The sequence below is a fragment of the Labrus mixtus genome, chromosome 2 (assembly GCF_963584025.1).
Source record: "Labrus mixtus chromosome 2, fLabMix1.1, whole genome shotgun sequence".
In the NCBI taxonomy this organism is placed as follows: domain Eukaryota; kingdom Metazoa; phylum Chordata; class Actinopteri; order Labriformes; family Labridae; genus Labrus; species Labrus mixtus.
The window spans coordinates 22,830,770-22,841,345 of NC_083613.1; the positions used below are offsets into that span (position 1 = coordinate 22,830,770).

Sequence of the window (10,576 nt, forward strand, 5' to 3'; positions counted from 1 at the left end):
GTCAGCAGTAATAATTTGATGTCAGGAAGGTTTAATATTTAACATTATAACATTTTATTAGCGCCTCACTTTCACATAAAATGGATTTAAAGAAAAACATGCTACTTGGCTCCACTGTCAGTATATCACCTCATTGTTTTTAGTTACATTTTTGTGTAAATTACAATCATCCCCTGCGTCTTCAGAGCAATCAAAAACTTTCAGATGTACGGCCGGCAAGATTAGCCTCATAAAAGCAGAGATTAGCTCCTCTCGGGCAACAATACATGGGCAGCTACTCCTTTTAAGTGTACTCCAGTAGGCACTAAAAAGACTGTCTTGAACTATGAGCCACATAGTTGACACTGAGTCTAACTCCCAGCATGTAATGATGACCCTCTGAACCGTTCATTCATGAAGTCATTATGCCTTATGAAGGTCTGAACCTTTAAAAAAATGCCAGCACCATAAAGAACAAATGTTATTTTTTGAAGAATTAACTGTGCTTTTCTGAATATTCCAACTAAAGCCTTCAGTATTAAATAAAGTCATGACCTACATTATGCTCTCATTTACAGTACCTGCCCTGCTGTTTTGAAACAGAGGGAGAACCCACAGGCACTCAGAAGACACTGTTATAAGTACTCCAAATAACATGTAATACAGTAGCGCCTGAGGTTATCAGAAATATCTTTCATTTGAATATGCTCACATATTTAAATCTCATATGAAACTACAGTGTTGTGTGTGTGTATATGCGTCCGTTTACAATCTCAAACTGCCATCCTAGGAGCCTGATTGCTACGCAAGCCTCTCCAGACGCTCCTGATATGGAAAATTCCTTCTCTCCAATCATGGTAATTTGATAATTATACATATTTACTGCTTCCACTTCTCCTTACTCAGAGACACGACCAACAGTGTATACAAATCCAGTCTGGGATTTATCTCAACGCAGATATCATGATAGGACATTACATGCACTTCATCACGTCATTGAGAAACACACAATCGTTCTTGCTGCTAGTAAGGATTATTTTCAGGAAGCCGAAAAGTAATTATGTTAAAATATGTTGTTTTTAAAAGAGTCTAGAACCCAAAAGATGTAAGTAATGTCTACACCAGTAATGTAGAAATCGCTTGACTACAGTATTCCGACAATAGCCTTTCTGCCTATGGGTCACCATGCAAAATATGAAAAGTGAGAAAGTATTTCCGTGTTGTTTCAGCTAATTGTTGTATCAGTTTAAGTGGTCATTTCTCGTTACTGACCAAACACAGCTACAAATTAGAAAAGTCCCCGTTATATTCAGGTAGGTTTGGTTTTACAAGTGGTGTTGCTTGACAAGCAACAAGGTGTTTGTCTCCTCGCTCCCTGGGTAAACATGACGACAAAGTGAGAACATGAGCCTGGCTATTGTGTTGCAATAGAATCAAACAGAAAAAAAATAGATAAAGCTGCAGGCTGAACTGAGCCACACAACGTAAACATGAAAAGGAAATCTTGCCTTGAGGGATTTGTGTCATTTTTTTTCTGATCTGGTTTCTGGCATTGTCGGCTTTCTGCCATCCCAGGGGTTTCCAAACAAACAGGTGTGGTCAGGATAAATAGCTCAGAGGCAAGAGAGACACACCCTTTACTCAGAAAGGAAACAACCTGTCATTTAAACAGGTGTTTGAAACCCCAGTGTCCATAGCCTGATTAATGAACAAGTACTTTTGATTACATAAATAAACACAACTCTTCTTTTTTTTTAACTTTCGTTATTCCAAGGTAGAGCTGTTCTAATACAGAAATCATTCATGGAAATGCCTTCAATTTAGCCTAAAATACAGTATCGGGTAGAAGCGAGTTCACCCGCCAGTGCAATGACCTGATACCACAGTTTATTAGCCCAACAAAATATTAAAATGTTTGTTTCTTCTCCAAAAACAGTGGCCTACAAAGCAAATGTGGATATCATATAGCTACCAGTATCAACTACAGTTTTAAAGTGAATACAATTATCAAGTAACCTAGCTAAAAACAACAAGTCACTCAGTACTAGCTTAGAGTTTAGTCAAAGCTAGTCAATTGTCAGAAATCAGTTCTTGCCACCACACTGCTATATTAAGGCTGAATTGATTTAATTTCAAGTTAAGATATTTCAAAAAGGTAAATACATTATGCAGCTTCTTGAGAAAAAGAAAAAGATCTACATCAGTAGTGGCTGCTAGCTGCACTGCAGTTTATGTTAGCTTAGCCTGTTTCCACTTGTTTAGCTGTTTTTGGGGGTAGGATTCCTTGACTGTATTGAGCCTGGGCATTATATGATTATATATATAAATTAGATCACATTAGTACAGGGTTGGTAGTATGGAGCTGTTTTTTGGGTATTACAAACTATACTGTAACCTTCAGCAAAACTTAAAAAGATGTATGAATCAAGTAGAAAAAAGTAACGGTTCCCAACTTTCTAGGTGACCCTCATGGAAAAGAGATTTACAGTGGACAGGTGGCATGGCAACCACGGTATCTGTGTGACAGAAGGGCCCATCAAAGTGATAGCAGCTGTTAAAATATTTAGAGCTAAAGGTGAGGCCATTAAAGGGTCAGATAGTGCCTGCATTGTCTGAATATTTATTATAGTCATTACCATCCTCAGCCTATCAACAGCACAGCAGGGAGGACAAGGCCATTTCTTTTCTTATCTATGTCTCTGTACTTCCCTACAGCCAGAGGGGTGGAGATCAATGTTTTGGAGCATTTATCTTAAGAGTCAAATTTAGATTGAAGTACAGCATTTAAACAAAATTCTAGATTTAGACAATATTAATATCTTAAAATGGTGTATGTTTTTTCGTTTACACAGTCCAATGTCTTAGGAAATAAAATTATTTGAAGGAATAATTAATCTAAAATAAACAAAAATAAACACCTGTAGAAAATACTGTAATATTTCCCCTGGATCAATGGGATCTCGCATGTTGCCATATCAGGGTACTGTTGTTGGTCATTCAGGCAGCATGAGATGAGCAAATGAAACAACAGCCATTCTTGTTTTCAAAATAATTCTAATCAGCTGAATCAGCTTTTATCAATATTTTTGAATTACAACAGATCAATTTGTAGTTACAATGATTACAGTCCCAGAAACTTTACTTTGAAAATCTCTAAACTCTTGTTGAATTATTATCTAAGTTTTTAAGCATCTTTCAGTTCATTGTTTAGGTTTTATACGTAATTTACAGGTCTCACTGCTTCCAAAAGCATTGATTTCTGCAAAAAAAAAAAAAAAAAAACCTGACAATGCTCAAGCAATTAAAACGATAGAAGAGACAAAGTTAGTGGCTAATAGCAGAGAATTCACGCTGAAGAGTTAGATCATTCCCATGAGATGGTAGAGACCAAAAACTGAGCTTACATGAGAACAAATGTATTCAATCGTATTTCTCAGTGATCAGAAACAAGTTTACAAATAAATTGTTGGTTTGGTGACCTTTAGCTTGTTTCAGAGACCAAAAGATTGCAAATCAGCAAAGTTTCACATACATTCAGGCTATACTACTTTTTTTTGGTTAGATTTAGTTTTTTGTACTTTTGGTGCCTTACTTTGAGAAACAGGACAGTGGACAGAGTCAGAAATTGGGGAGATAGAGAGTGGGGAATGACACGCGGGAAAGGAGCCACCCAAACTCAGGCTGCCCCGCCTTCGAGGACTTCAGCCTCTGCACACCAACCACTAGGCTACCAGCGCCACTGCTTTTTTAATAGCATTAGAAAAGTGGGCATGTACACAATCTGCTTTACGGCTGGTTATAGAAAATGCTACTTCCTAAGCAGCAGTGGCAAAATTTGAGACGCAAATGTCTTTGTTTGGAATGAGAACAAAATGTTGGATGCCATTTTCAAATGCCTTGGTTTAAGCGACCAAAATCTTTGTTAGTGTGTAGCAAGGGACCAAAGAACTATTCTAAAGAATATCTGAATGTACCTGGACAAGGTTGTGATGCTGCTGTTAAAATTAGTCTCCTGTTGACTCTGTTGTATAATACTGTATATAAATAATTTGCCATTTGAAGTATCCCTCCTAAGCTCAGGCTGTTTCTAACCAGCAGAACACAAGCTCTACAGGTGATGAATTATTACTGTGACCCGCTTATGAGATAAGACTTTGATTACGTAAGCAGATCTATGCTGCATGTGAAAATCCACAGACGTGCAGGAGAGGCATGTCTGCGGGCTAACAGGGTGTTGACTGTTTTATTCACCTCCAAACAGGTTTCAGAAACATGCTGTTCCTACAGAATAGCACAGTGATCAGAGAAAGGGATTTATTAACATGTTCAAACATACACACACAGGTGGTTAGTTGATCCGGGAGTGGAATTAAATATGCCGCTCCAAAAACACAAGCACTATAAATGAAGTAGGCAGAGACTTAAAGAGGCCAACACGAGGACACAAGAGTCCAATTGTTAAGTTTAAAAACATGTGGCAAACTTAGGATTCTGCAAATCTCTTGTAAGAGAGCTCAGCTTGCAGCAGAGAGATAAGGCTTATCGAGGCTTTTTACTCCAGACTTGTTTCCTGCTGATATTGTCAGCTATGATGTCATCCCTCACCTGTGTATGCACAAGGCAATGCATGAGCATAGTGGGTGCCTAAGGAACGCTGGTATTGACTTTTTTCTCTGCACTGCCCGCGGCGTCAGAAGTAACCTTTGATGTGACTTTGAAAGACAGCAAAATATAACTCATTATGTTTTTCAGATGAACATTTTTTTATTCTACAAATTGTTTAGAACTTCTGATTTTAGGTTCTATAAACTTTCACCTCTGAGGTTAGTGATCTGAGGAAATATAGATACATTCCAGTACATCACTCAGGCTTATATAATCTAAATGTATGGAATATATAGAATCATAAACCCTGTATCTTGATACATTTCATATTACTAGAATCCTTAAAACCCCAGCTCTCTTGTTTTCACTGCTTTTACCAGAATTCAATTTGATTCTATGGAATTTTAATTAAATAAATTAAACATAATATTACAAATATTTGTGTTATTTCAAAATCCTTGCTGTGCTCATGATGCTATGACCTGACTTTTTATTGTGTTAAAACTGACTTTTGCAGGTTACAGGTGATTATAGAGCCTTCTAGATTAGTGCATGCATACAGTAACTGAGTGCATCCAGCCAGTGACACCTCAGAGTGCAGACATTAAAGCTTTATGTTTGTTTACAACTTTTGGAGCGTCTACCTCTTCTGCAAACTTACAAGTGAGTGTTCCCTAAGAATGTGAATGAACAAAAATAAACAAAAAAAATCAAGGCTATCCCTACATTCTCCACCACACTTATTTAATTAAAGTCAGGTATCATCAGAATATTAGTTTGACTCTTTAGCATGGCCTGAGCATTATATGTCGAAGTCCCTGATTTCATGACTGAAACCAAATGTTTTCTTACAATTAGACAAAGTTAAAATAAAATCTGCCTGAAATAGCCTAAATGTGTAATGAGTTTGTCTTTTGACACTGTTAACTTATCTTTGTTTCTTTATAACTGTCCCAAGATTCACCAAATACGAACCTAAGAACCTAAATGATCTGTCTTACAATCTGAACCACAGGTATCTACACATTCTTCACTTTTTTTTTTAGCCTTACTGTCTAAATTTGCACATTGTATGTAGACAATGTGGGCTGACCATGACATCATTCCTACTTTCATGTTGGTACTGTATAAGGTTTCAGCCTATCCCCTCACCACAATGGGCTTCTGTTAGAGATAAGAATGTGTTTAGTGTGGGTATATCCTATCTCTGCTCCTGCTACTTCCTCTGCGGCTTGTTTGCATCAAGTACTTGTTGATACAAAAAAGAAAAGCCATATTTGCATGTGGAATTGCAGCAGGAAGGGAGAAGATATGGCATGTCAGTGAACTTCAGAGACATTTATCACAGCGATGAGCGCAGCACTGTAGAGCCTGCTAGGCACTGGTGTCATAAGCAAACTGGATGAACAGGTATACTTTAATATGAAACACAGTTCTTGATAAAAGCTTTGACAAAAAGCTCACTGAAAGTGTGGAGTTTTTTTAAGGGAATACATTAAATGCTTTTCTGGCTCATCTGTGTACTGCTCTGTACGGGAATTATCAATGAAAACAATGAATAATGTTAATTTTGACAGCAATGTATGACTTGTTTCTGTAGGAGTCCTGAGGGGGTTAAGCTTTTCTTTTTTTTTCGTAAAAGATTATTTTAGAAACTTTTTTTTGGGGGGGGGGGGGGGTCCAAGGTAAAAAGGTTGGGAACCACTGCCTTAATGATTACCTTTTAGCCCCATCAATTTTCAAGGCAAAAAAGATGCAAAACATACGTGCTTGTTGGCTCTTTGTACAAGTTAAGTTAAGTAAAACAGGCATACCGCATGACGTGCAGAATAATGTTGTACTTCATGCCAATGTTGGCTTTCCAATTACCTAGGACAAACTGCAGGCTCTGAGAACATAACATGTACCTCAACTTCAGTTCATTTTCAGACAACAGAAGTGGTTCAGCCTGATTCAGTTACAATGTCTTTTCTTTCACAATTCTCTGAAGAGCAGCTTGCAGTTTGTTGGGGAAAGGGGTTATTCTTTGTTTAGAGGAGAGCACAGGGTAGGGCCAATATTAGAGATGCTATCACGAACCTCCAAAATAAATTATCATTAAAGTACTCAAAAGTATACCTGTATAATCAAAATCCAAAGGTCCAGTCAGTATTGAGTTAAACATGTCATGGCCAAAAATACCGTTCTTGTGTCTGTTTGTTTGAAGAAAAAATTGTCCGAAAATTGTCAGCTTAACCCTAGCATAGCTGAAAAGCTTGGAAAGCAGCTAGCCAAACCAAAATGTCAAATGTCAACAAACACCTCACTGAGCTTTTTCATTACCACATATCAAATTTAACTACCTAACTATCTAACTAGCTAACATACAGTGTAGGCTAGTTGTAGCTGATAGCCTGTCTCAACCACAATTTGTCTTCTTGCATTTTTAACAGATCAAACCCACGTAATACAAGGTGTCAAGTGTAAGAAAGTGAGCTTTTAAAGTTTAAATAGGAATATCTATGAACCGTGTAGTGAGTCGGACTAACTGTTTCTAAATGTAACCAGTGTTAATGCTAAGCTAGGCTAATCAGCTACAAGATTTAGCTCAGTACTTCAAGAACAGACAGTGGGCTTAACCTTCTTTTGTAACTTTGAAAAGAAAACAATGAGGGAATTTCTCCAAATATTGAATAAGCTATTCTTTCTATAAAATAATTAATAAATTAACCTCCGTTATGTCACTTTTGTCTTGGCTTATGTGTTAAGAAATAGTAGGTCATGTTGACTGCTGGGTTACATCCCAGGGTCAGTGTGGGGAAAGTGAGGAATGTGCGGCTAATCCCAAACACGGGACAAAGCTGAGCTGGCTGTGTCTGTAGTGGGTAAAGGGGAAAAACACACACACATGCCAATATTTTCACTTTTTAGATCACAAGTTCTGCCAAACCTTAAACTGTACCTTACTAACTGCAAAGAAAACAGCTCTTTTCCCATATTTTTGAAATAATTACAATCAAACAATTATTAACTTTATGCTGCTTATTAAGAGTAAAAAAAAACTGTGAAACTCTTTCCATTAGCTTTATTTTGTGTTTGATCAGTTTACAGGCACCAACAAGCAAGGTAAAGCAAATCTGATCCAAATAAAAAATCTATACATCTAATAACATTAGCATGACCATTATTCAGTCAAGAATTCCACAATGCAGACTCAGAGATCCTGTGACATAGGCCATAACATTGATGTTAGTCTAACTGACCTAGACCATATAAGAGTAGACTATCACTGTTAATTATATATACATGACTGATCAACCACACATTTCATTCCTCAGAAAGAATTTAAGTTAAGGATGCCGTTATGAAAAGTAGGAAAATACATTATTTTTTGGTGGTGACTGGAAAATAACTAATAATAGGACAGATTAGAGCGAGATCAGAACTTTAAAACTTTAATTGTTCCCTGCAATCACGAACATCACATTATCGCATCTTTTGTTGTGACGCCGATTTTGCTGAGAAACCCGATATATTTAAGCCCCTTGCCCTAACTAAGAGGAACCCTGTTCATGTGAGAGTGCAGACAATGGTGGTTTGTAAGTGGGCTTTAAAAAGCATCTATATAGATGGCTAGTTTAAAGACCAGCTCAGAGAACACAGAAGCCAGACTCAATGGCAAAACACAAACGTTTGTGGAGAACACTTTTTCTCATAATAAGTAATAATTTAACAAAAATAAAATTGAGAGGGTTCAGTTAGTATCATGTGACCTTGTTGTGGAATTTCAGTCACACAGCTGTTGATTTGGGTGAAAAGGGTGAATGTGAAATTGACCATGAGCAAAACTCCACAAAGGTCACATGATATCAACTGAACCAGCTCAATGAAAACTGTTCAGATTCCTTTCTCGCTCAGATTCCTCTTCTTAAATCAAATTTATTTTTCTAAGTGAAGTAATGATGTTCAAACTTAAAAAGAGGGTTTGGGGCACCGATGGCCTAGCGGATAAGTCATGCCCCATGAACAGAGGCAGTAGTCCTCCAAGCGTGTTACACGTCTATGAATTAATTAGACCTAACTGCTTGTTGTTGTTGCTGTTAGTTGCAGCACTTAAAATCTAGCTTATATTTATTTACACATTGTGGAAACACTGGGTCGTAAAACACAACAAACAAACGTGGTGGTAAAAAAAATCTTGCTGCAGCTGTGTTATAAATCAGAAAAAGGATAAAGTGGCTCCTCTGACTTCAGAGAAAGAACATGATCATCGACACAGTTTCAGGCAATCGTGTTTGGCATTATAAAATACTGTCAATAACTCAGGTCACACCAGGTGATTTGCACAGCATTGATTTCACAGGTGGAAGGGAACACCTGTAAAGGAATGACTCTCACACAAGATGGCCTGTCTTGAAACATTAATGATGTTTGCTGGTAACACAACACCACCTGCATGCTTCAGCCACACAGTGAATATCTGAGTTCATAGCTCATTACGACTGAACAGGAGGACTGGAGGTGAATCAGGACAGGTGGAGGTGGGTGGGCTTAACTCCAGAATTAGAACTGCATGTTACTGTGAAAAAAAACTTTGCCAGGAGCTATCCAGAACAGCACATGGGTAGGCTGTGATATATTTCAAGGAACGGCGCTGTGAGCACTGCAAGTTACTGCAGGATTATGAAACCAGATCCGTCGGAAAGCATGTTATTAAGCAGTGGCTGGGGTTGCAAAATTGTAAATCTCAAGGGTGGGTCTGGTTTGTCTCTATGGTGAGACAACACAACAGTGAAGCAGAGTGGAAACGGATTCGTTTTCCAATATTAACTCGGCAAAGATTCATGTTTGACTCTGTTTTTTGTGGGGACTCATACTGTAAACCCAGCTGACCTCTAGTTTACCCCTCTCTCTCAACAACAGTTTGTTAAATATCCCCCAGCCTCCCTTCTGACCACCCGTACATGTCAATCACAGACCCTGCAACTGTCACAAAAGCAAAACAAACGCACTCACATGGTCCGAGTCCAGAAGTGCCGCTTTAGAGTCACTATAAGCAGTAGGCTTCATTAAAGCACAGCTGCAACCAAGACTGAGTGTTGACTTTTTTTTTTTTTTCTCCGTGGTTTCTTACCGTGGGTCGGATCCTCTGGTTTGGACGGGGGAAAAGCGCACAGTTTGAAGAAGCAGCCGTCGATAAGCAGGTTGAACAACAAACACTCACTTCGGAAGGTTTCGTCCTGTCAGGAATAAGAAACCTGTTCGTTTACGCTCACAGCCTGCAGAGACTCCCAAAGTGTGACCGAGCTACTTAACCTGGTCCTCGCCGTGTACAGTCATAGGTGAAGCAGCTCTAATCCTCATCTGATCGCTCCTCCCATTAAACACTACACACCAGACCCACCTCGACTGCTGGAGAGTTTCATGTGTTTTAATTTTGCCTTCATTCTTAATCATAATAAAATATGTTCGAAATTATAAAAGGACAAAGCAAATAAAAAGTCACAGCATTTATAGTCTAGGGTATGTCTTTGGTTAGTCTACATAAAGTGTTTGACAACAGGCTGGCTTCGGTGTTCTTCAAAATGAAGCACTCATCTCTAGGATCCCCCCAGTTTTATTTCATATTTTGTTCTGCTAGGCAGGTTCTCATAAGAGGTTTATTTTTTTTTTTTTTTTTTTTATCTTGACATGCTTCACAACAGGAAATAGATTCGATAGTTCAGATTTGACAAGGATGCAGCAGCAACATGTCTCCATCTGATGGACGACATCACGAACTACAAGGAGAGGATGAGTAAGAGCCTTGTGACTAAATAAAAAAAATAAAATCTACAAACATATCATAAAGTCTAGCATATCTTGTTCCCCACTCCGGTTGATACATGAATTAAGACTTCTCCTCGAATATTTTTGTCTTTATAAATTAAACTCGGTCATTTAAATAAAGATAAAGGCTATCTTTCTCCGCATTATTACCTATTGGTTTTATTTAGCCTATAGCCCTTTGCTT

At 38.0% G+C, this 10,576-nt stretch overlaps 1 protein-coding gene across 2 annotated transcripts in view; it reads right to left on the bottom strand.

Moving 5' to 3' along the window:
- Positions 1 to 9,891, bottom strand: part of fhip1aa (FHF complex subunit HOOK interacting protein 1Aa) — a 30,988-nt gene extending 21,097 nt beyond the window's left edge. For both annotated transcript variants that reach the window (XM_061056998.1, XM_061056988.1), the window contains exon 1: positions 9,698 to 9,891. The gene's annotated coding sequence lies outside the window, so the exon portion shown is untranslated. The remainder of the gene's footprint in view (positions 1 to 9,697) is intronic.
- Positions 9,892 to 10,576: the final 685 nt, after the last annotated feature.